Source organism: Schistocerca nitens, chromosome 2 (genome assembly GCF_023898315.1).
Source record: "Schistocerca nitens isolate TAMUIC-IGC-003100 chromosome 2, iqSchNite1.1, whole genome shotgun sequence".
In the NCBI taxonomy this organism is placed as follows: Eukaryota; Metazoa; Arthropoda; class Insecta; order Orthoptera; family Acrididae; genus Schistocerca; species Schistocerca nitens.
This window is the reverse complement of record NC_064615.1, coordinates 87,834,269-87,860,880: the sequence shown is the minus strand read 5'-3', so window position 1 is coordinate 87,860,880 and position 26,612 is coordinate 87,834,269.

The window sequence follows — 26,612 nt, the reverse complement described above, 5'->3', positions numbered from 1 at the left end:
GGTTCGAATCCTGCCTCAGGCATGGATGTGTGTGATGTCCTTAGGTTAGTTAGGTTTAAGTAGTTCTACGTTCTAGGGGGCTGATGACCTCAGATGTTAAGTCCTATAGTGCACAGAGTCATTTGAACCAAGTCAATCACGGTTTATTAACAACTGACAAGACTCTTATTCCCTTGTCCTTCTTCTTCACAAGTAGCACGTTTTGTTTCTTTTATCACATTTTAGAAGCAAACGAACGCAAAATACTGCTAGTAACGAAAAATAGCTGATTATTTTGTGCAGTCCTAAATTTTAACTGACTTAGATTTCATTTTCACCTTGAATGTTAGACAGTTATTAGTTTCAGGACATATATTTGTTATTTCGACACTTTTACCATAATGAATCTGTAGTTCTATCGATTAGAAGTAAGGAGTAGAATCATTATACTAAAGAGTAGAGTTTTCTTTTGTTTTACTTTCTTGTGTTATGCTTTTTTCTTCTTTTTTTGTGACGACCAGCACATTGTAAATTTGAAGAATAAAAACCCAAAGAACTGTCACAAGTTTCAGTTAAATATGAAACATTTATTTCTGTAACAAACATTATACGAAAGCTTTTCTTCTTGAACGCTCATTTACCCTTGTTCCCGTTGTCCAGTGTGTCAATTGGTCGCTTATTTCCCGTTGACAAAATATTTTAATTAAGTTGTAGACCAGTCACATTTGTCATTGATTGCAGAAGGATATTCAAAACGTAACAGAGGTCACTTATCATGTTTCATCCTATTATTTTGGTAATATCATTGCAGCAATGATAACTCATTCTGCTCTTCCACTTCAAGTAGAGAATGAAAAGTACAACACAGAAAAAAAATCAAGTCATTGTTAGTTGATGCGCTGGACAGACTAATATCAGCTTCTGAACTATTATCGAATTTCGTTCATTACCTTGTTTTCCTAGAACAGGGCCAATTGCGAGTGGAATACTAGTACCACCTCAAAGAGACTAATATCAGCTTCTGAACTATTATCGAATTTCGTTCATTACCTTGTTTTCCTAGAACAGGGCCAATTGCGAGTGGAATACTGGCACCACCTCAACGAGACTAAATCACATTGCTGCCCTGCATGAGTTGGAACTAAGAGTAAGCTGTGGCAGCTAGGGCAAACAGCTTCTCTTAATAACTGTTCTTTGTTATGAGAGACGTTCTTGGGTTTGCTTACTCGTTTGTTACATGTGTGATGCCGGTGAGCACATTGATTTTTACTTGTGCTGTAGTGTCTCGGCAAAATTTCTTGGTCTTTAAGCAACGTCGATCTGCAGGTTGATTCGGAAGTTTCGATGTCTCCCTTCGCACTTCTCTTGAGGATTAAAATAACTGACTGCCACTATACGTCGCTGTTTCCCCTGTATAAGAAGAACACGAGAAACTTCTACCTTCGATGTTTTCTACTAGTATATCTTTGGTTACTCGTGGTCGAACGACTGTGTTGCAACGACCTCCGGACCAGTCCTGCAGGAGCGAGGGCGACATGGGACATCCGCACCACCGTGTCCGTGTCTGCTGCCACTATTTACGGCCAGTTGGGCTCGCCACTCCGTGCCAAGAGACGGTTTCAATGCTGCGTCTGGTGTTGAAAACATGGTCCCAGAGTTGTTTCCGCGAAGCACAATTTCCGCCATTTCTTTTATAAGTCTCGGTACCGAGCCGTTTGAGCCAGGACTTTTAGTTTCTGACTAATTTTATCACAGTATGCACCACCACCGCCGTATCTAATTCCGACCATCCAAAGTGGCGTCTGTTTTCTGCATAGTGGTCAGTTACGTTTCTGACATTCTGGCCGATAGGATTGGTAACATGTTCGTATGGGTTTTTGTACATCCAAGTACTGTCCATTATAACGACGAAACTGATCATAAACAGGGAAATCCACTGTATGAGGTGTCGGTTGAGCCGTTTAGCATGTCCCTAAGATCCTGTAAGTCGGACCCACGCTGACCTATTGGGAAGGGAAGTTCCCCATAATATCATCCAAATTTACGCGAACCAATGTTTCATAGCGGATAACGCTTTATTGGACGAAAACTGCTAGTAGTGGACCGATTGAGCATGAAAGTACGGGTACTACACCTCACACAGATACATTAATGAACGGGCTCGTCTGACTACAAAGCAAAAATAGCGGTCACTATAACAGTTCGCTTTATTACCATAAGACATAAAACAAACGTTTTCCACACTGAATGAAGCATGTAAGCACTGAATAAGGTGACAAAGGTTGTTATTATAGACTTGGTGGATAGGCACATGAAAGCGTTATGTGTAACTGTATCATGGATATGGTCAATGACTGCGAAAATGGATAGTGAATTGAAGAAAGAACTCTGGAAAAGCAAGTACAATCATCAATAGAATCACCAAAGTGCATGACGGGTGCTGGTTGGCTTCGAATGTTAAAAATTAAAATGAAACCCTAAAGTACTTTAAAGAGCTTCCTGTCCCCATCTGCTCAGCTGAACTGCTGTCTAACGCATACCACTCTTATACGAAGTGAGTATGTTAGACGACTGCAGTGGTAAACTCCTCGACCTCTGTACTCAGCTCGAAGTAGAAGACCTCTCTCTGTGGCAAGTATATTCTTCAGCGTCTCTGAGGTAAGTGTACTTTTCGATGTCTTGGGAGAAAGAGTATTCTGACTTTGCTCCGGTTTTTGGTTCTGGTTCTGGTTCTGACAGCATACGGGTCTTCAATTGCAGCAGACCCCACGAGTTTCACCAATAAGAAGTTTAACAGATTCATACTTTAACATATTCTATCGTGGCTAAGAATAATGGCGTGGTGCTGCAAGGAAAGCAGAACATCTCTCCCAATATATGACAAGTTTCTGACCCCAGCCACCCAAAAGCTCTGCATGTAGACACCCATGGAAAAATGCGCTTTATACCGAAATATCGCGAGCCAATCCGAATCCTTCTTACTCAGATTTAAATTAAGGTTCCTGCATGGGGTGGACGCATACAGTGGACGGTGCTATGCCCTAAAGTCCTGAGTGCTCCATCTGGCTTTCAGATCTTTATCTCGCCAAAAAGAATTCCTTCTAGCATCTCACAGTTTTATGGAAAGAAGACTGCCCTCTTAAGTCTGCTGTGTAGAGACAAGGCACTGTGACTTCGCTGTTCTTTACTCGCTGGAAGCTGCTTTCAGCGCTGAACATGCTTGTGACACTCTGGTCCTTCGAATTTAACTATCCTGTCATGAGCCAACTAGAGAAAGCTCCCATGTCTGCAAAAAATAACAGGTCATTTCAGCGTAACGACAGAAAACGGGAAGTGGAAGTAATTAGCTGTGCAGTCATTAGCGGTAGTGAATACTGTCTGCAGTTTTCATCCAGCGTTAAATAATCGACTATACGGACTATTGGGATATCAATATGACGTTATAAAATATGTTGCGCGACAGGTTTGGCAAAAATGCCATGTAATAACTGATATGAGCGACGTTGACAAAGAGCGGGGTCGGTACCTGTAAACGAACATCTTGAATAGCCGAAGCTAGTTTTTGATAGCTTGCTTCTGTCATGAGCAATTACGCAAAGTGTATGAAAGACAGTGAAATTATGAGCAGGTGTTGCATATCCATATCTCATCACAGAATGTGGAAATCAGAGGCTTGCCTGCTTTGTAAAATAAAGATAGCCAGTGAGAGGCTCCAGAACACTGTGTAGATCTTCCAATAAGAAATGGCACAACTGCCAAATTGCGAAATCCGTTTGCTTGTGATTCACGTGTAGTATCTAAATACCAACGACTGCTCTGGAACTAAAGTTTCGTCAGCTTTGGTACCAAGGAAGAAAGGAGTATAATGAAAGGCAATTTGAAAGGCATTTGTCTAGGTACAAACTCCACAGTAAACTGGGGAAAATTGAAAATCTTGCCATTACTGCAGCAGCAACTGCCACTAAAGGTAGGTTGTCTTTCACCTATCGTAGAGTATACTTGAATATCTTTCAAGGTCAAAAAACCTGTGTCAGCCCGTGTCCTACAGATATGGTCCCTATTTTTCTGAATATGGCTGATCAGTAGGACAGAAATGAGTACGCTTTTCCTCACATGTCAGAGCTCTTTCCTTAGTATTTTCCTTTTAATCCATTAATGTAGTTCTAATATCACTTTCGTCGTCAGTTCATGTTTAAGGTATTCTGGATCGGACTTCGAGCTAACGTTGTCCCAAACAGCTGTTTCTCTGAAAGCAAACATATTTCAGACAGCTCTTTTCAGCATTGGGAGACTTCTAATGTTTAAGTACATTTGCTTGTGTGTACTGAAACAGAGATTTCTGTTCACTTAGCACATCCAAACCTGGTAGGTTCCAGTCTTTCTATCTCCAAAAGGTATGTTATGTTCGCCCGGAAACCGTTCAAGAGGCCAGAAACAGCTGCAGTACGATTTTGCCGTGAAATCATTTCAAGAAATCACTCAGGGGATTTCCAAGTTGTGAAACGAAAATTATAAATGATTTTCATAGACAATATCTTCAAAAAGATGGTTCAAATGGCTCTGAGCACTATGCGACTTAACTTCTGAGTTCATCAGTCGCCTAGAACTTAGAACTAATTAAACCTAACTAACCTAAGGACATCACACACATCCATGCCCGAGGCAGGATTCGAACCTGCGACCGTAGCGGTCGCTCGGCTCCAGACTGTAGCGCCCAATATTACCAGGTGGGAAACGGAAACATACATCTTTGTGGGGTTCAATACTATTTGATTCTTTCTATAGTTTTCAGGTAGGCTGTTAACTACGTAAGACAGCACTTGCTACATTTCCTCTGTGTTTGAAGATACAGTTCTTCAGTATGTTCATTGTGGTACTCAGCAAGTGAACATGACAGAACAGAGCAGTTTTTTTTCTGCTCATAACTCCACTGACTGGTTTGATGCGGCCCACCACGAATTCCTTTCCTGTGCTAACCTCTTCATCTCAGAGTAGCACTTGCAACCTACGTCCTCAATTATTTGCTTGACGTATTCCAATCTCTGTCGTCCTCTACAGTTTTTGCCCTCTACAGCTCCCTCTAGTACCATGGAAGTCATTCCCTCATGTCTTAGCAGATGTCCTATCATCCCATCCCTTCTCCTTATCAGTGTTTTCCACATATTTCTTTCCTCTCCGATTCTGCGTAGAATCTCCTCATTCCTTACCTTATCAGTCAACCTACTTTTCAACATTCATCTATAGCACCACATCTCAAATGCTTCGATTCTCATCTGTTCCGGTTTTCCCACAGTCCATGTTTCACTACCATACAATGCTGTACTCCATCCTCAAATTAAGGCCGGTATTTGATATTACTAGACTTCTCTTGGCCAGAAATTCCTTTTTTGCCATAGCGAGTCTGCTTTTGATGTCCTCCTTGCTCCGTCCGTCATTGGTTATTTTACTGCCTAGGTAGCAGAATTCCTTAACTTCATTGACTTCGTGACCATCAATCCTGATGTTAAGTTCATCGCTGTTTTCACTTCTACTACTTCTCATTACCTTCATCTTTCTCCGATTTACTCTCAAACCATACTGTGTACTCATTAGACTGTTCATTCCGTTAAGCAGATCATTTAATTCTTCTTCACTTTCACTCAGGAGAGCAATGTCATCAGCGAATCGTATCACTGATATCCTTTCACCTTGTATTTTAATTCCACTCCTGAACCTTTCTTATATTTCCATCATTGCTTCCTCGATGTACAGATTGAAGAGTAGGGGCGAAAGGCTACAGCCTTGTTTTACACCCTTCTTAATACAAGCACTTCGTTCTTGATCGTCCACTCTTATTATTCCCTCTTGGTTGTTGTACATATTGTATATGACCCGTCTCTCCCTATAGCTTACCCCTACTATTTTCAGAATCTCGAACAGCTTGCACCATTTTATATTGTCGAACGCTTTTTCCAGGTCGACAAATCCTATGAAAGTGTCTTGATTTTTCTTTAGCCTTGCTTCCATTATTAGCCGTAACGTCAGAATTGCCTCTCTCGTCCCTTTACTTTTCCTAAAGCCAAACTGTTCGTCACCTAGCGCATTCTCAATTTTCTTTTCCATTCTTCTGTATATTATTCTTGTAAGCAGGTTCGATGCATGAGCTGTCAAGCTGATTGTGCGATAATTCTCGCACTTGTCAGCTCTTGCCGTCTTCGGATTGTGTGGATGATGCTTTTCCGAAAGTCAGATGGTATATCACCAGACTCATATATTCTACACACCAACGTGAATAGTCGTTTTGTTGCCACTTCCCCCAATGATTTTAGAAATTCTGATGGAATGTTATCTATTCCTTCTGCCTTATTTGACCGTAAGTCCTCCAAAGCTCTTTTAAATTCCGATTCTAATACTTGATCCCCTATCTCTTCTAAATCGACTCCTGTTTCTTCTTCTATCACATCAGACAAATCTTACCCTCATAGAGGCTTTCAATATATTCTTTCCACTTATCTGCTCTCTCCTCTGCATTTAACAGTGGAATTCCCGTTGCACTCTTAATGTTACCACCGTTGCTTTTAATGTCACCAAAGGTTGTTTTGACTTTCCTGTATGCTGAGTCTGTCCTTCCGACAATCATATCTTTCTCGATGTCTTCACATTTTTCTTGCAGCCATTTCGTCTTAGCTTCCCTGCACTTCCTATTTATTTCATTCCTCAGCGTCTTGTATTTCTGTATTCCTGATTTTCCCGGAACATGTTTGTACTTCCTCCTTTCATCAATCAACTGAAGTATTTCTTCTGTTACCCATGGTTTCTTCGCAGCTACCTTCTTTGTACCTATGTTTTCCTTCCCAACTTCTGTGATGGCCCTTTTTAGAGATGTCCTTTCCTCTTCAACTGTACTGCCTACTGCGCTATTCCTTATTGCTGTATCTATAGCGTTAGAGAACTTCAAACGTATCTCGTCATTCCTTAGTACTTCCGTATCCCACTTCTTTGCGTATTGATTCTTCCTGACTAATGTCTTGAACTTCAGCCTACTCTTCATCACTACTATATTGTGATCTGAGTCTATATCTGCTCCTGGGTACGCCTTACAATCCAGTATCTGATTTCGGAATCTCTGACCATGATGTAATCTAATTGAAATCTTCCCGTATCTCTCGGCCGTTTCCAAGTATACCTCCTCCTCTTGTGATTCTTGAACAGGGTATTCGCTATTACTAGCTGAAAATTGTTACAGAACTCAATTAGTCTTTCTCCTCTTTCATTCCTTGTCCCAAGCCCATATTCTCCTGTAACCTTTTCTTCTACTCCTTCCCCTACAACTGCAGTCAAGTCGCCCATGACTATTAGAGTTTAGTCCCCCTTTACATACTGCATTACCCTTTCAATATCCTCATACACTTTCTCTATCTGTTCATCTTCAGCTTGCGACGTCGGCATGTATAACTGAACTATCGTTGTCGGTGTTGGTCTGCTGTCTATTCTGGTTAGAACAACCCGGTCACTGAACTGTTCTCAGTAACACACCCTCTGCCCTACCTTCCTATTCATAACGAATCCTACACCTGTTTTACCATTTTCTGCTGCTGTTGATATTACTCGATACTCATCTGAGCAGAAATCCTTGTCTTCCTTCCACTTCACTTCACTGACCCCTACTATATCTAGATTGAGCTTTTGCATCTCCATTTTCAGATTTTCTAGTTTCCTTACCACATTCAAGCTTCTGACATTCCACGCCCCAACTCTTAGAACGTTATCCTTTCGTTGATTATTGAATCTTTTTCTCATGGTAACCTCCCCCTTGGCAGTCCCCTCCCGGAGATCCGAATGGGGGACTATTCCGGAATCTTTTGCCAATGGAGAGATCATCATGACACTTCTTCAATTACAGGCCACATGTCCTGTGGATACACGTTACGTGTCTTTAATGCAGTGGTTTCCATTGCCTTCTGCATCCTCATGTCGTTGATCATTGCTGATTCTTCCGCCTTTAGGAGCAATTTCCTACCCCTAGGACAAGAGAGTGCCCTGAAGCTCTATCCGCTCCTCCGCCCTCTTTGACAAGGCCGTTGGCCGAATGAGGCTGACTTCTTATGCCGGAAGTCTTCGGCCGCCAATGCTGATTATTTATCAAAATTTAGGCAGTGGCGGGGATCGAACCCGGAACCGAAGACGTTTTGGTTATGGATCAAAGACGCTGTCCCTAGACAACGGGTTATTCTCCATAGCAGTACCTTTCAGTAAATGCACAACAGGTTGGTCGAAGAATAAATGGTACACAACGAATTACAGGGAGAATTAAGAATGATTTTATAACTTTGAAAAGATATAAAAATTCATTGCGATAAGTTACAGAATCGGTGTATGTGTCATTTTGTAGCCTAAAACCTCAAGTTGATTCACGTAGTACGTCTATACCCTATTCCGTCACCAGGAGCGCCAGCGTAGTGCATGGCTAAAATGGCTACATTCACTGGTGCGGACTCTGTTCTCTGTGTGTTTTCATTGCATGAAACGCACTCTGCAACAACTATTCGGCGTACATTTGCACCGAACACGCTAAAGAGCCTCCACCCAGGCCTACAGTTTCCTCTTGGCACAAGAAGTGTGACGTGGTAAATCACCAGGTTTCCCACGTATTGATGATTATGTCGAATACGTTAGAGAAACTTTTGCCCGCAGTCCACAAAAGTCAACGTGACTTGCGGCTCGCAAGATCTGCATTCCACAGATGTTTGGCGAGTTCTGCATTGACGTTTGCAATTCAAACCATACAGATTCAAAACGGCATAGAACATTAGTCTTGCAGATAAGGTTGCTCGTGGGGAAATCTGTGCGGAATTGTTGCATGGGCTAGAGGACGACGACACATTACGGAAAACAATAATCTTCGGTGACGAGTCAACATTTCATATCGGTGGCGTGATGAACACACACAACTGCAAAATATGGGGCAGCAAAAATTCACAGGCAACCCTGTAATATCTTTGTGACAGCCCCTAAGTTAATGTGTTATGTGCCCTTAGCAAATTTAAAATATATGGTCATTTCTTCGTCATGGAGAAAACTGTCACTGGTATTGTGTATCTGGATATGCTTGGAAACTTTTTAATTGCACGGATCGATGAAGATGACTGAGAGGGTATGGTTTTTCCTACCAACAAGATTGTGCACCACCTCCCTTCCTTACAGACGTTCGAGGTTTCCTCGATAATCGCTTCCCAGGTCGCCGGACTGACCGTGATGGGCCAGTCTCATGGCCACCTCACTCCCTAAACTTGACACCACTTGATTGCTTTCTCTGCGGTTTCATTAAAGTCCGTGTGTATGTTGCTCCCCTAAGAAACAATTCAGCCGACGAGAAAAGTCGAATCCAAGCTTCCGTTGCAGAAGTTACGCTCGATTTACTGCAGCAAGTGTCGGAAGAAATTGCTTACCGGTAGGATGTTTGCCACTTCACAAATAGTAGTCGCACAGAACCAAAATAACACTGGACACTTTTATGTGGAACTTGAGGTTGTTTGCTGCAAAATGACACATCTACCCATTCTGTAAGTTACCTTAAGTAATCTTCTATATCATTTAAAGGAGGTAAAGTTCTTTCTGACTCACCCTGTATAACTGGATGTCTGTGGCTGGAAACTGCGCTAACCATTAACTTCATTACATCACTAGCATAGCCTCATCCTATAGATGACATTACGAATATTGGCAGTCAACAGTGTCATCAAGTATTGCATAATGTTAAAAATCAGTCGTATAGTCCATTTATCAAATGTACGTTAACTCTCCATAATGTTAAATATCTTTAAGCGTTTCGGTTCTCAATGTAATAAGCGTTGCCTTGCGTATGCGTAAGTATATTTAAGACAAAAGTTTGTAGATTCGCGGTTTTTGTATCTAAAAAAAAAAAGAGTCAGTTCGTGAAGCGTAGATTCCATTTCAGTAAGCAGAGCCTTCGTACCTCTTTGTGGCAGATTTCAGTAACTGCGTAAGTGAGCTCTCTTACTGTAAACGGAACAGAAATGGCTGAGATATAACGCGTGTTCGAAACAGGGTACAACTGTGAAAGCTGCAAAAAGTCAGGAAAAAGGGCATTTCACCTTCTCGATCACTTGCTTCTTCGACAACGCATTTAGTTTCTCCAAATCACTGTGCGATAAAGCCATCTGTCCCGAACAGGCGATAATAGCTACTTAAAACAGTAAACGTAATTGTTATCTATCGTATTTACATTTGCAGATAGACGAAAATCTTAATATTGACCCTAACATTAATGCATTTAACAGCAAATTAAAAGTCCACCTTTGGTTCGAATTCAGCAGCATTTCTGCGTCTTGTGGACTCTGCAAGTCCTTTGTTGCTGTAAGTCCATCTTTATGCAGGTGAGTGCAATATCTCGGCTGTTTATTAGCAAATGTCGAATCGAAACATCTTCAGCCGTTTAAATTTCTAGTTGTTATTTTATTTGTGCAACCAGTTTCAGAGCTACATTAGCCATCTTACGTTTTCGACGTTATATTGCACCAAATATTGATGCAATTCCACTAATTTACGGGACGGTGGTATATAGGAGATGGCGCCCGATATCACCTCAGATGCATTCCATCAGGTTCAGATCAGGGGAATTTTGTTACAAGAGATGAACACGAGTTCACTATCATGCTCCTCAAACCCCTGTAGTACAATTCTGGCTTTGTAACACGGAGAATTATCGTACGGGAAGATGCTACCGGCATAACAATGTTCCCGTACTCCACGGCTGTCGTGGTTACTACCACAGGTGCTTTGGCTGCTCCCATCGGCCTGTGTCCGTCGCACGGTGCAGCTGTTCTCCTGTATGACGTCGTATCCAGCACTCCCATCGATCTGGTGTAACAGGTGAGTCATCCGACCAGGCGACGCATTTCTAATCATTTCAGTCATGATTGACGATGTCGTTAGGTCAGTATGGGAGTAGGCAAAGGTCGTGCTGCGGAACCCCTTGTTCAACGATGTGGAGAAAAAGATTTGCCTGGAAATACATGTGCCTGTACCAGCATTGTATTCTGTCGTCATTTCTGCTACATATCATCGCTCATTGTGCTTTACAGAGCGGGCAAACATCTGGCTCAAATGGTGCAAATGGCTCTGAGCACTATGGGAATTAACATCTGTGGTCATCAGTCCCCTAGAACTTAGAACTACTTAAACCTAACTAACCTAAGGACATCACACACATCCGTGCCCGAGACAGGATTAGAAACTTCGACCGTAGCGGTCACGCGGTTCCAGACTGAAGCGCCTAGAACCGCACGGCCACACCGGCCGGCTGGAGAACATCTGGCAACCACATTCTGTGATGAGGCGTCGACGTCCAAACTTTGTCCCTTATTCAGTTGCGTAGGCTACCGCGGCCAGAGTCAGTCGACATAAAAGTTTCCTGGGTATGGTTCCGCATCATAATGTACAAAACTACCACTGCTGGAGAAAAATCGACGTTTCGGCGACAGTTGCAGCAGCCTTTTTCTGGGTCAGTACTTTTATACCTCATGACGCAGTACCATACCCAGAAAACTTTTATGCCGTTTGTCCGTTAGTATTACGATGGTGTGCTGAAAACTAATACCTCCGAATTTCGTATGCGACAATTCTTAAAGTTTTGCATGTTTATTCTTCATGTACACCTATTTGCAGCCCTCTACCGCTAAAGGTCTCCGAACTGCAGCATGCAGCATGGCGACATATAACGTGACTATGTCCGTGCCTGAGAAACAGCGTGCTGTAATAGAGTATCGGATTAGAAGAGTTGTCCACGCGTGGCGCACTCTCTCCTTCAGCATCACAATACTAGACGAAACGCGAGCGTTGCGACATCTGCAGCAATCAGACGCCTTGAGTTCTCCGCCATTGATCACCCCCCATACAATCCCGACTTTCCGAATCCGATTTTCATCTGTTTCCAAAACTTAAAGAACATCTCCGAGGACTTCGCTTTGATAGTGTTGAAGGAGTGCTAGCAGATGTGAGGTTGTGGCTCCGTCAACAAAGTCGAACATTCAACAGTGATGGTATCAACAAACAGGTCTCGCATTGTGATAAATGTGTTCGTTTCAGGGTAACTATGTCGAGAAATAAATATTTATACACGGAGAATAAGGATTTAGCATGCTAACAACGTTTTTTATTTGAGAAACTTTACGAGTTTTCACATAAAACATTCTGAGGCATTACTTTTCAGCACGGTCTCATTGTTTCACCGTTCTTCAGTCACTTTCCGCATAGGCTCACGACAGTAACACGTGAACAATCTGCTAGCCCCATCCCTTCGATAACAAAAACCAAAATTAATAGTTACATTATCTCAAGTAAGTGTACTGCATGTCTCTTCCTAAGCAATGTGTTGAAAATGAACAGAGGACAAATTCATCATCTTCTTCTCCTTCAATTTATTATTATTATTATTTCTTTACTTTCTCAGACGTTAAGTCTGGTTAAGAATGGAAAGTGACGCGGACCTTGATCAAGCGTCACTTCCTATTAACTGTACGGTATGTGTTATATTGCATTTAGGAACTTTCGGGTAATTGAACATGTATCAATAATTACGGATTTCTGTAGTTGTATATATATGTTTGGATGTAGCTGTATTGCATTGATGTACTGGTGGATATTGTGTGGTATGACTCCTGTAGTTGATAGTATAATTGGTATGATGTCAACTTTATCCTGATGCCACATGTCTTTGACTTCCTCAGCCAGTTGGATGTATTTTTCAATTTTTTCTCCTGTTTTCTTTTGTATATTTGTTGTATAGGGTATGGATATTTCGATTAGTTGTGTTAATTTCTTCTTTTTATTGGTGAGTATGATGTCAGGTTTGTTATGTGGCGTTGTTTTATCTGTTATAATGGTTCTGTTCCAGTATAATTTGTATTCATCATTCTCCTGTACATTTTGTGGTGCATACTTGTATGTAGGAACGTGTTGTTTTATAAGTTTCTGTTGTAAGGCAAGCTGTTGATGTATTATTTTTGCGACATTGTCATGTCTTCTGGGGTATTCTGTATTTGCTAGTATTGTACATCCGCTTGTGATGTGATCTACTGTTTCTTTTTGTTGTTTACAAAGTCTGCATTTATCTGTTGTGGTATTGGGATCTTTAATAATATGCTTGCTGTAATACCTGGTGTTTATTGTTTGATCCTGTATTGCAATCATGAATCCTTCTGTCTCACTGTATATATTGCCTTTTCTTAGCCATGTGTTGGATGCGTCTTGATCGATGTGTGGCTGTGTTAGATGATACGGGTGCTTGCCATGAAGTGTTTTCTTTTTCCAATTTACTTTCTTCGTATCAGTTGATGTTATGTGATCTAAAGGGTTGTACAAGTGGTTATGAAATTGCAGTGGTGTAGCCGATGTATTTATATGAGTGATTGCCTTGTGTATTTTGCTAGTTTCTGCTCGTTCTAGAAAGAATTTTCTTAAATTGTCTACCTGTCCATAATGTAGGTTTTTTATGTCGATAAATCCCCTTCCTCCTTCCTTTCTGCTTAATATGAATCTTTCTGTTGCTGAATCTATGTGATGTATTCTATATTTGTGGCATTGTGATCGTGTAAGTGTATTGAGTGCTTCTAGGTCTGTGTTACTCCATTTCACTACTCGAATGAGTAGGTCAATATTGGTATGGCATAAGTATTTATAGCTTTTGTCTTGTTTCTTGCTGTCAATTCTGTTTTCAGTATTTTTGTTAGTCTTTGTCTATATTTTTCTTTTAGTTCTTCTTTAATATTTGTATTATCTATTCCTATTTTTCGTCTGTATCCTAGATATTTATAGGCATCCGTTTTTTCCATCGCTTCCATGCAGTCGCTGTGGTTATCCAATATGTAAGCTTCTTGTTTAGTGTGTTTTCCCTTGACTATGCTATTTTTCTTACATTTGTCTGTTCCAAAAGCCATTATTATTATTATTATTATTATTATTGCTATTTGTATTAATCATTGCTGTAATGGTGCAAGCATTTCTGACGGAAGGCAGCTGATCTTAGCAACGTTTTTTCGAAGTACCCCATAAATAAATTTGATACTTCTGGCGACAGTGGGAGTATACCTGTAGTCCCACCTGTCTCCTTATAATATTTGAAATTCTACAGAAACTACTTTGTCGTAAGGCAGTTGTGAAGTACACGAATAACAACAAGTGCCTTGACCTCGATACCAGTGTCGTGTTTTTTCTGCAGGCATGCTCGTGACAAATCGCCCAACTACACTGGTATGCAAAACCCAAGAAGTAACATTCGCATTACGCGCCACTGCCAAGTGATATAGCTCTACGACGCTTGGCCATACAAATAAGAGACTACTACATTGTACTGAAAAGGTATCAGAGAGATATAGATACTGAAACGTACAGAAATGACACTTTTGTTCGAGACAATGATTACGTTGAAGCCGCTTCGACTTTTTTATGGTTCCTTGGACACTGGAAAAGGTGGGCCACGTTTCTTAACAGAGTGTACGTTCACCACGGATTGTAGTTCATGCACTGCAACGTGCTACCGGGCTGGTCACATGGTTGGTAAAGAGTTCTGGTGCTAGAGCGCTCCGTTCCTCCACCACCGCGCTTGACAACTGGTGGATGCTGCATGTGGACGTCTGCAACATGTATCCTCGAACGGATTTAAATCGGGGAGGGGGGGGGGAGACGGGTAGGCAAGTCCTTTCGCTGGGTATCTTCTCGTTATAAGATCTTCTCCACTTGCGCTCTACGATGCGGTCGAGCATTGTCATCCGTAATAAAAGACGCGTATGGGAAGGAGTACAGCGAAGGAGTATAGTGACAAAGTAACGTTGACCGACGAGTGTACAGTGTTCGGAGATACGCAGGTCAGTACGTGCATGCAGCATAGTGCTCCACACTCCATAACACGTGGACTACCAAAGCGATCGTATCAGACATTATTCGTGGGACAGTTACGTGTTCCCACCTCTCCCCATATGACGCTGCGCCCAGAAACGCTACTAACAAGGGAACCTCCCCATCGCACCCCCCTCAGATTTAGTTATAAGTTGGCACAGGGATAGGCCTTGGAAAACTGAACACAGATCAATCGAGAAAACAGGAAGAAGTTGTGTGGAACTATGAAAAAAATAAGCAAAATATACAAACTGAGTAGTCCATGCGCTAGGTAGGCAACATCGAGGAGAGTGTTAGCTTATGAGCGCCGTGGTCCCGTGGTTAGCGTGTGCAGGTCTGGTACGATAGGTCCTTGGTTCAAATCTTCTCTACGGTGAAAATTTTAATTTTTTATGTTCAGATAATTATCAATGTTCAGGCACTCACACATAATCAACTTCGCTCTCCAAAATTCCAGGACATGTTCAGATTTGCTTGGACATATACAGAATTTGACGGTCTACGCACGGAAACATTTGAAAACGTAAAAAACATATGTTTTGACAGAGCACAGGGAAAACTGTGCGACTCTGAAACTGCTGCATTCATTTGATGCAGTTTATGTGACAAACTCTTATGTTTTTATCACTTTTTTTGGAGTGATTATAACATCCACAAGAAAAACATAAATCGGGCAAGGTAGAAGAATCTTTTTACCCATTCGCCAAGTGTTCAAGTTAGGTGGGTCGACAACATATTCCTGTCATGTGACGCACATGCCGTCACCAGTGTCGTAAAGAATATATCAAACGTGTTTTCCTGTGGAGGAATCGGTTGACCTATGACCTTGCGATCAAATGTTTTCTGTTCCTATTGGAGAGGCACGTCCTTTCGTCTACTAATCGCACGGTTTTGCGGTGCGGTCGCAAAACACAGACATTAAACTTATTACAGTGAACAGAGACGTCAATGAATGAACAGACAGATCGTAACTTTGCGAAAATAAAGAAAGTAAAATTTTCACTCGAGGGAGGACTCAAACCAAGGACCTCTCGTTCCGTAGTTGCTCACTCTAACCACGAGACCACGGCGCTCATCAGCTATCAATGTCCTTTATGTTGCCTATCTTGCACATGGACTATTCAGTTTGTGTATTTTGCTTATTTTTTCATAGTTTCACACAACTTCTTCCTGTTTTCTCGATTGATCTGTGTTCAGTTTTTCAAGGCCTATCCACTGTGTCAATTTATAACTAAATCTGAGGGGGGTGCGATGGGGAGGTTCCCTTGTCAGACTGAATCTGCTCTCATCCGAGAACACGCGGCCCCATTCCTGGATGTTCCAGTCCCTATGCTTTTGACACTATCGCAAAAGATGCCGCCGATGTGCGGGTGTCAACGAAACAAAACGTACTGGTCATAGGGCAAAGATGCAGTCGCCGTGCCACTGTGGAGCGTGAGATTGCGTACCTTTCAGTCGTGTTAAATGTCGTTGCAATTGCACGCGGTGTGTGATTTGAGTCCCTTCCCGACTGTTACGCAATGTAACTATCATGTGCTGCTGTAGCTGACGGTGGTCGACGTCATTCTCTCCTTCGGGCAGCAGTCCCTGGAGTTGGAAAGCTCCCCATGCGCCAGAACAAATTCTGGGCTACACTTGTCACACTTCGTACTTCTTCTAGTTTGCCGATGATTCTTCCCTGTGTGATGTCATCGAAATGTTGTCTCAGGGCCATGGCGTAATGAACACTGCCATAGGCACCGTAAATGGTCGCTGATGGACACATATATTTTCCCAATATTTCAGTAGCATCGTGTGGCGGGGCCACCCGTATTTGGCGTTATAGTCACGCTGAACACACATCACATCATCTCCAGCTTTCTGTGCACGATCGGGAGACGTCAGGCAACATACTCCCATACTACTCTTTGTTTCCACAGAGTTGTTCATTTTCATCATTTTCTTTTGCAGCTCATTGTATTGGCCGTGTTTGCAGTTAAAATTGTTGGATGTGAGGTCCGCCACTTAGGCAAAGCACCGTTTTTTCTCAGTACCCAAACATGTTTCGGCACCACTGAGCCATCATCAGTGGGTTTTCGTTTTTATTTATTCTGTAATGTGAACATTTTCGTTAGATTATTATAAAATTATGTGCATCTTTAGATGAAACAACAGATCGTTTCTTTTTGTATATAGCTTTACATTTGGTGTGCATGAATTTTCTGGACCACTTGTGCTAAGAAGCGCACAGAAAACACACACACACACACACACACACACACACACACACACACACAAAGATAAAATGCAAACAAAATTCAAATTTGGCACCGAACTGTCTATTGAACAAATGAACGCTGACTGGGCTGGGACACACAACAAACCACAATCACACTGTGTTTTGGTGAAGTGAAAAATGTTTTTACTGCGTTATTTATGCAAAATACTTGTTATAGTTACGTGTGAATCACAACAGCTCAGCATGATGCTGAGAATGGAAGTGCTTGCCACACGAAAACGTAAGTAAAAACGAATATAGGCGCGAAAACATCGCGACAAACTAAATTACATTCTAGAAGATAGGTTAACACCCAGCAAAAAACTTTCTCATCAACATCGTTTGGTTGCAGTTGACAAACTAGCTGTATTAATTAACACACAAGTGATCCAGAAAATTCATGCACACTAAATGTAAAGGTATTTACAAAAAGAAACGATCTGTTGTTTGAACTAAAGATGCACATAATTTTATAATCATTTAACAAAAATGTTCACATTGCAGAATAAATAAAAACGAAAACCCACTGATGATGGGACAGTGGTGCCGAAACATGTTTGGGTACTGAGAAAAAAAAACGTTAATAATATGTTCTGTTCCTTTACCTGTGTTGTCCTTGTTGTTCTTAAGTCTTGCAGATCAGTCTGTTTTATGTGAGGGGGGTCTCTCACCGTGTTAGAAGCGTCTCAGGAGAGACTGTAGAATTGTGGTGTTCACAGAGGATGTGTATAGGTAGGCGAGGTAACCGTTATATGTAGTACACAATACTTCCGGCAACCCTTATAGCCTCAAGAGTAAGCCCTGGTTTGAGCTATTGAACCTACAGAGAATCGGAATTTTTTTCTGATTGGTTAACGCCGAAAGTCGCGATCTGTGACATCGCTCAGTAAAAGTGACGTCCATTGGGGTAGTCACGCCTGTTGAGGGTGACTACTGCGTTTCTGTTATGAGTTGTAAAACCGATTAAATTATGTCCTTGGGCAGTAAATGTGTAGACTTGGGAGGCTACGCTCTTCACAGGATACAACAATCTCGTGTCAACATAACGGTCAACCTCCTGCGATTATTTTGTATGCTGTTCTGTAATATTTATGGTATCCTTTCTCAGAAATGTATTCTCATTGTCTAAAACTTTTTGATACCAGCGTAGACCGTCAATGATAATGCTATTATTGACGAAAGCCATGACGAACACAGAAAAAGAGAGAGAGGGGGAGAAAGAGAGAGGGAGAGAGAGAGGGGAGAGAGAGAGAAGGAAATACAAAGGGAGACAGAGATACTCGAATACTTATTACTACTTTTCTTCCACAATGAAAACACTCTTTGATGATAAATTATTTAATATCAATGACACCTTTCACCTTTTTGGCGGATCCACAGATTGTGTGCAAGTAGCTGGATATGTAACCCATCCGTCATAAAGCCAAATAAAAGGAAAATGAACGCAGCAGTCGCTGGATATATAATCCAGCTACTGTTGCGTCCACTTTCCGTTTTATTTCGCTTTATGATGGATGAGCTACATTTGTAGCTACTTTTACACTATCTGATGACGGCCCAAAAGGGTGAAATGCATCGCTGATGTTAAATGATTTCGCAGTCAAGACTGTTTTTATTCTGAAATAATTCGAAACTGGTTGCTGCAGCACGCTGCATGAGATATTTTTGTAGTACAAAGGGGGTTTATGAAATGGCGTAATACTTTCATCTCGCGACCTCTTTAAGCTACTCTTGGTAAGCACCATTTGACAGGTAAAACTTGCTTGGCAACACGCGCGCCAAGGCTTGTTATTTATTACTCGGCAGCGTGTGCGGAAAGCGTAGGTGAGCCAGTTGGCTTTGTCACCCGTCTGGCGTTTCACGCCGAGCGCGACAAGGCACTAGCATCGACGGCAAATGATACACCGTCTCCCACTCCCGCAGCCGCCGTATTATGAATGAGAGTCGGAATTATTAACGCGTGGAGGACACGTCAGCCCTCGCCGTCGACACAAGCGGACACAACGCTTCCAAAATAAAGCGCCCGTTTTATATATAAACGCAGACAGCGCCGCGCGGCGGCGGTGGGCGGTACTGCTGGCTCGCCTCCAGCCGGGTCCCTCGGCTCGGCGCCGCGCGAGGTATTCGTGACCGAGGCTGACTGGCTGCCCCGATATTACTCTTATTTTTAATATCCCTCTCTGCCGCTGCCGCTGCTGCGGATTTGTATTTGTATGCCGGTGCCCTCCCCCGCCATCCTGCAGACAGCTTTCACTGGTTGAGTGAAGCGGCCCGACGCCGGATGTATTCCCTGAGCCGAGGGCGCCTGCGGAGCTCTCTCTTACCTGATGACGTTCACTGGCGCCTTACACTGCACCTACACAAAACGGAAAGTCTTTCGACAGGTGTGTAAAATATGAAATTACAGGCAAAACAATGCGAACAGTGGTAGTAATGGGATGGCTGTGTTTGACGGTCAACAACGCAGTTAAGGGCCTTGTCGCTCTGGACAGTGCGTGTTCAGTTCAGACTAGGCATCAGTGTGGGTTCCATTCAGAGGCCGAGGTCGACGTGTAATGAAAGACCAAACAGAGTTCCAAAGAGGGCAGATTGTGGGGGCCCGATTAGCTGGAGCATCAGTAACTAAGACAGCCAACGTAATGAATATGTCAAGAGCAACTGTTTCAACATTCATGATATCCTACACGAAACATGGAAAGACATCACCGTGTAGGCATAGTAGTGGGTGCGGATCAAAACTAAATGACAGAGATCGTCGTACGCTAAACGAATTGTGCCAAAACAGCACAAAAATAAGGCGGCTAAAGTGACTGCATAGGTCAATAGCCATCTTCGAGACCCCGTATCTCCATAAAGCGAATATCCATATACAAGCTACTGTACCGAAACCATTAGAGACGACAATCAAAGCAGAAAGGTGTAAAACCTGGTGTCAGGAGCATAAATCCTGCACGGCTGATCAGTGTAAACATGTCACATGGTCCGACGGGTAAAAGTTTTTTGCTATTTCCAACATTGTTGAAGTTTCGAGAACATACCTTCACCGAGGCGTCAAGCAGTATATTGCTCCCTCCTACGCATATGTCGCGAAGAGACCATGAGGATAAAATCGGAGAGATTAGAACCCACACAGAGGCATACCGACAATCTTTCTTTCCACGAACAATACGAGACTGGAATAGAAGGGAGAACTGATAGAGGTACTCAAGGTAACCTCCGCCACGCACCTTCAGGTGGCTTGCGGAGTATGGATGTAGATGTAGATGTAGATCTGACATGGTGTCCTATTGGAGAACGCCAAAAAAAGCCTACAATACTGATTGCTTGATTCCTGTGGTAAAGCATGAAAGTGGAAGTGTGATGGTCTGGATAGCCATATGATGGTATTCTGGTGGTCCCATCATTACTGTCAAACGCCGTGCTACAGTCGAAAATTATGTGAACATTTTACGTGATCAGGTACACCCCATGATTCACTTGTTGTTCCTCAACAATGATGCCATATTTTAGGACAATACTGCGCCCATTCTCACGCCCAGGACTGTTCAGTCGTGGTATGGGGAGTATCCAACTGAACCGCAGCGTCTTCCCTGACCAGCACAGTCCCCAAACTTGAACATTATCGAACCCTTGTTGGCGATATTGGAACGCAGACGCCGGAGCAGATTTTCGCCTCCCTCAACACTACAGGAGTTACAAGAGGTTCTGATCGAAGAGAGGCATAACATTCTATTGGAGACAATACAGTCATTGTACGCCAGTATTGCAAGAAGAATCGCAGCTGTATTGCGGGAAAATGGGAGTCCAATCCCTTACTAATGAACCATTCCCAATAAGTACAGATATTCACACTATTTTGCCTGTTTCCTGCATGCTTGCGTTCAATATCTGGAAGTGAACGTCGCACTGTCTATCAGTTGTGTTGTTACATTATCATCGCCACATCAGATTTAAGACACAAAGAGGGTCATTGACCATCATCGCCTTAATTCCATATGTCATGTCTGATATATTCCGAAAGAACAGGCACCACACATACAGGGTGTTTCAAAAATGACCGGTATATTTGAAACGGCAATAAAAACTAAACGAGCAGCGATAGAAATACACCGTTTGTTGCAATATGCTTGGGACAACAATACATTTTCAGGCGGACAAACTTTCGAAATTACAGTAGTTACAATTTTCAACAACAGATGGCGCTGCAAGTGATGTGAAAGATATAGAAGACAACGCAGTCTGTGGGTGCGCCATTCTGTACGTCGTCTTTCTGCTGTAAGCGTGTGCTGTTCACAACGTGCAAGTGTGCTGTAGACAACATGGTTTATTCCTTAGAACAGAGGATTTTTCTGGTGTTGGAATTCCACCGCCTAGAACACAGTGTTGTTGCAACAAGACGAAGTTTTCAACGGAGGTTTAATGTAACCAAAGGACCGAAAAGCGATACAATAAAGGATCTGTTTGAAAAATTTCAACGGACTGGGAACGTGACGGATGAACGTGCTGGAAAGGTAGGGCGACCGCGTACGGCAACCACAGAGGGCAACGCGCAGCTAGTGCAGCAGGTGATCCAACGGCGGCCTCGGGTTTCCGTTCGCCGTGTTGCAGCTGCGGTCCAAATGACGCCAACGTCCACGTATCGTCTCATGCGCCAGAGTTTACACCTCTATCCATACAAAATTCAAACGCGGCAACCCCTCAGCGCCGCTACCATTGCCGCACGAGAGACATTCGCTAACTATATAGTGCACAGGATTGATGACGGCGATATGCATGTGGGCAGCATTTGGTTTACTGACGAAGCTTATTTTTACCTGGACGGCTTCGTCAATAAACAGAACTGGCGCATATGGGGAACCGAAAAGCCCCATGTTGCAGTCCCATCGTCCCTGCATCCTCAAAAAGTACTGGTCTGGGCCGCCATTTCTTCCAAAGGAATAATTGGCCCATTTTTCAGATCCGAAACGATTAATGCATCACGCTATCTGGACATTCTTCGTGAATTTGTGGCGGTACAAACTGCCTTAGACGACACTGCGAACACCTCGTGGTTTATGCAAGATGGTGCCCGGCCACATCGCACGGCCGACGTCTTTAATTTCCTGAATGAATATTTCGATGATCGTGTGATTGCTTTGGGCTATCCGAAACATACAGGAGGCGGCGTGGATTGGCCTCCCTATTCGCCAGACATGAACTCCTGTGACTTCTTTCTGTGCGGACACGTGAAAGACCAGGTGTACCGCCAGAATCCAGAAACAATTGAACAGCTGAAGCAGTACATCTCATCTGCATGTGAAGCCATTCCGCCAGACACGTTGTCAAAGGTTGTAAGTAGGCTGTTTAGGTTTTTTTATTGATAACGCCACCTCAGTATGAAAATCACCGGCTGTGCCGTGTGCAGTCTGTGGCTGCTTTGCATTGTTGTAATACTCAACCATTGTAGTGTTAGGCAGCTGGCTGTGAACAGCGCGTAACGTTGCGCAGTTGGAGGTGAGCCGCCAGCAGTGGTGGATGTGGGGAGAGAGATGGTGGAGTTTTGTAATTTGTCATGATATCAAGGTAAATACATTGTTTGTTCTCTATTAATATCTTTCATTTGCTAACTATCCCTATCAGTAGCTAGTGCCTTCCATAGTTTGAATCTTTTATTTAGCTGGCAGTAGTGGCGCTCGCTGTATTGCAGTAGCTTGAGCAGCGAAGATTTTTGGTGAGGTAAGTGATTTGTGAGACGTATAGGTTAATGTTAGTCAGGGCCATTCTCTTGTAGAGAATTTTGAAAGTCAGATTGCGTTGCGCTAACAAAATATTGTGTGTTGAAAGTCAGATTGCGTTACGCTAAAAAATATTGTGTGTCAGGTTAAGCACAGTCGTGTAAAATTGTTAAAAGGGGACGTTTCATATGTCGACCCATAGCCTAGGATACCTCACTGGAATCTTCTGATTTTTTCTTGTAGTTTGTGTAATTAGTGTAGCTTTTGTTTATTGCTAGCGCGTAATTTTAGAGAAAATCTCCTTTGTAGTTGTAGTTTTTCATTGTTGTACAATAAAACAGTTGTGGTATGCATGTAGATTTGCACCAAGTATTTCGCAGCTGCAATTAACTAGATATTATTTTCAGTGTTATGTTAATGTGTTCTCTTATTTTTGCTCTTGAAATTGTGTTTTTCTGTGTTGTCGTGTGAAATACTGTGACAATAATGGCGTGTGAAAAACGTAACACTAGGCTCCAAAGCAAACTGAGAAATAATAGTGACGACGAGCGTAGTTTGCCAGCACCACTGTGTAATGAATTAACAGATGTTCAAAGTAATAATTTGGTAGCTGTGCATAGGGAAATGGAGCGGGCTGCAAACAATGGTGTAGACAGCGAAACAATTAGAGAACGGGGAAGCATTATCGATCGATCGGTCGGCGACAGCTCGCCTCAGGAATCCGAAACGACAGGAAACAATCTCGCAAATGCTGTGAATTCAGGATTTGGGTCCTCACCGTTTTCTCAAATGAGTCAAGACACATTTTCTGCTTGTCAAAATGTGAATGTTTCCGGTGCAAATTCACTGCCGAAAAGCACTGAGGAACATGTTCCAGACACCAGTGCATTGTTATTACAATTAATACAACAAATGGGACAAACACAACAAAAGCTTCAAAAGTTAGACACAACGCTCGAACAAAATCAGAAACAAATGGGACAAAATCTTCAAAAATTAGACACAATCGAACAAAATCAGAAACAAATGGAACAAAATCAGAAACAAATGGAACAAAATCAGAGTCAAACACAGCAACAGCTTCAAAAGTTAGACTCATTGGAGCAAACTCTTGAACAAACACGTGAGGATTTAACTAATGAGTTACATCACATTGAATCGAAATGTCAAAAAGTCTGTAACGACGTAAAAACACAAATTTGTGAGCATTTCCAACCTATTTTTTCGCGGCATGAAAATGCACTACAGAATCACGAAGTAGCCATAAAAGAACTGCAAACTACTGTTCATGAAAATCATGAGACCTTGCAAGCTAAATTTGACTCAGTTGCATCTACCGATTCGGTTACGCAACTTGCAAAAACCCAGGAAAACTTAAAAGACACAGTAGAAAGACACATGGAGGAAATTAGTACATTATCAGAGAAAGTAGTTGAACTTTCGGATCAGCTAAATAATTTATCTACGAAGGTAGATGAAAATCTGAATGACACAAAACCGGTAGTCTTTAATGACACAGAAGAGAGCGAACAAATTAGGAAACTGAAACAAAATCTGAATCAACACCAAAGAGAAATCCGGGAAGTACAAGATCAGCTGACAGAGGTAATACAAGAATTACGTATTTCAGAGGACACTCGCGCCCCAATACAGGAAGAGAGACATAGAAATACGGAACAGCCACAAAATAATAACACAGCGCATTTCGGAAATTATGAAAGAAATTGGCAAGGTGCACCGAATTTTGAAATGGAACCGCCGAAACGACGTAACAATGACCGATATGCGACTCGCCGACATAATGACTTTGACTATAAGCTGTTCATTACTACACGTAAATTCAAAACGTTTAAAAATTCTGCCAACGACATTCATCCACAAGCATGGCTCCATCAATTCTCTCATTGTTTTCCTCCCAACTGGTCGTTAGAACACAGATTAGAATTTATGTGTGGCTACTTAGAGAATGAACCATCTGTAAGAATGCGGTCGGTCATTCACGACTGCCACAGTGAAGGAGAGTTTTACCATGCCTTCCTCTCAGCATATTGGTCTCAAGCCACACAAGACCGAGTAAAACATGGCATCATGATGATGAAACACTTTGAACAATCTGAATTTTCCAGTCTTGTCAAATATTTTGAACACATGTTGCATAAGAATCAGTATCTTTCAAACCCATACAGCCCCTCAGAACTCATCCGCATTTGCTTAATGAAATTACCTGAACATTTACGACACATTATTTTGGCAGGACGTTGCAAAGACGATATTGAAGCATTTCAAGGACTCTTACAAGAACTGGAAATTGACACTGACAATCGCGTAATGCACGAGCACAACAATTACAGATCACATCTGTCACAATTCCGCGATGACAGAAATAATACACGACAAGGCTATTCTTATAACGTAAATCGTGACCGAAACAGACACCACCCGTATAACAACCGTTGGCAGAGTAGTAATAATTACAGGGAAAGATCACCTTTCCGCGGTAATGACTATCACAGAGATTACCTTAGAAACAGACAATATGGTAACCAGAACTATTATTATCAAGGGAGACAGAATACTTTCAGACGCAACAGTTCAGCGCGCAGTTACGATTCCGGGAGAAATTCTCCACCACATGACCGACAAACAAGAAACTATGTAAACTACCGACATAACGACAGACCTGAATTTCATCAGAACTGGCGGGATTATAACAGAGCTGGGCCTTCTCGTCAGAGTGAATTTGTAGAAGTTAGGTCTCCTAATCCCAATAACGGCGCGCGGCAACAAAGAGACAGACAATGACTCGCACAGCAGGCAGCCGCGTGCGCCCGCTGGCTCCGAGAAAAATAACATAAGACGCTAGCCTTGAGAAAAATTCCAGCATTCTTGACCGACGTATAAAACATGACAATTGCTTTTCAGTTGAAAGTCTGCGTACTATGAAGAGTAAAGGATTACACCACATTTCACACGTAAAACCGTTTATTGAAAGATAATCTGCTTTTTTTTTAATGCAACATTTTGGTTTACTTGCAAATACATTATGGATTCAAGGTGCTTTCTGAGAGATACCAGGTGACACAGTGGTTAGTTTATTTGAAAGCTACACGATTTTATCACGACGCTACTAATGAGTGACAATTTACAATGTTGCTTTTGCGGTGTATATATTTTATATCTGCACAGTTTTTCTGACTTCTTCTGGAAAGTAAAACATGTTTTAGTAGTAACTTTTGTGGTATAGCTACAATGAGACAGCCTTTTTCGTAGCACAACAATACGTTACAGTACAGTACTTTCTTCATCACAACAATAAGCGTAATAACTACGATATCTATACACAAAGCATTTCACTTTTGTGTATCATGAGGTAAGTACATTGACTTTAGCAGAACTTTGCTTACAGAGGACGATAACTACGACAGTTTCATAGAATTATCTTACAACATGACGCACAGTTTAGCACTACAGGACACGTATTTGAGTGATTAATTTTATACTTAAAACATTTATTTTAAAGATTTTTTTTTTACAAAGAAAGTTTTCCGTGATACATTTCATTCCATTGCTGTAATCTGTAACACCTGAGGGTATAATTACATTAATCCTCAGGGGGGTACACGCTTACTTTGTGTACCATGTGTGTGGCAACCACAAGGAACCCTAGCTAATATGGTATTTGCTTATACAACTTTACACATCGGTACCATATTTCTCCAACACAGTATTACACAGCTATCAGATCATTTAACTGAGAGAGACAAACA